Source organism: Gavialis gangeticus, unplaced genomic scaffold (assembly GCF_001723915.1).
Source record: "Gavialis gangeticus isolate Ggan-Ray unplaced genomic scaffold, GavGan_comp1, whole genome shotgun sequence".
In the NCBI taxonomy this organism is placed as follows: Eukaryota; Metazoa; Chordata; order Crocodylia; family Gavialidae; genus Gavialis; species Gavialis gangeticus.
In genome coordinates this window covers 5,302,583-5,303,755 of record NW_017728980.1, presented here as the reverse complement: position 1 = coordinate 5,303,755, position 1,173 = coordinate 5,302,583, and positions in this window count along the sequence as shown.

Sequence of the window (1,173 nt, the reverse complement as noted above, 5' to 3'; positions counted from 1 at the left end):
GGCCTCCCCCTGCCCCGCCGCCCCGGGCCGCAAGCGCCGGCTCTCCCCGGGGGGAGGGGGGGGCCCTCTCCGTCCCCAGCGCCTTTTTTTCCTGCTTTCAATGTCCTCCTGGGCCACCTCGGCGGGGTCGCACCTAAGGGGCGCCGGTAACGAAAAGCTCCGGATCTGGAGAGCCCGGCCACTTTTCCGGAGACGATTTGCTTCAGCGCAACGCGGGGATCCGCGGGGTCCCGTGGCCGGCGTGTCCCGGCACCTGCGACCCGCGGCCCTGGGGGGACAGCGCTGCTCTCCGCCCCTCCCGCAGCTCGCAGACCCGGCGGAGCTGCCTCCCTCTGCGGCGCCTTGTTTCAAGTTTTCCTCCCACATTTCGTTCGCTTTCAGGACCGGTTTGCTCGGAGGATAATGCCCCTTCCGACTAGGTGGAGGATTAGTAGGAGCGATCATCGAAACACTAGCCTTTCCCGTTAGAAAAGCCGGAATAAAAACAGCGCAGGCCAGAAAGACGCGCTCGTTTCCTTTAAACGAGGACCGAGTTTTACAAAAGTCGAGCTAGGGGATTTAGTGTCCTGGTCGTTACCTAGATCACTGTCTTCCTTAAAAGCCATGAAGGCATTTCCCGTCACTGCTAGTTCATGCCGCTCCTCGGCATCGCCTTCATTTATTCCTTTTGCTGCGGAGCACTTGGCGGTGTTGGGTATTTGGGGGGGGGGGTTTAATCAACGAGATCGCATTAAAAGCTCTGATGAGGTCAGAGAAAACTGGTCCCCACTATCCATGTTTTCTTGGCCAGGCTTGCGGTGCAAGGAGCGCATTTAATGTGCTGATCGCAGCCGTGCCCCGCTCACCTCCTCGCTCCCGCACGACGCGGGGTTTAGGGACATTTGCGGGTAACGGAATGGGAGCAGTAGGGATTATTGCTGGGAAATTGAGCCCGGGAGGCCACGGCCCCGGTGCCCGAGGACGCGGTGAGAGTCACGGGAGGAGGCTCTCAGCCCCCGTTTGCGTCCCGGGAAGGGAGCCGAGGCACTTCGCGCTCGCGGCTCGTCCTGCCAGACGTGCATTTTATGCCGCTTCATCTGAACGCGACGCGAGCCCCGGGGCACGGGCACGGGCACGGACGCATCGCCCGCTCCGGGGATTGATCCTTGTACTCTGCCCGAGCCCGTTTTCTGG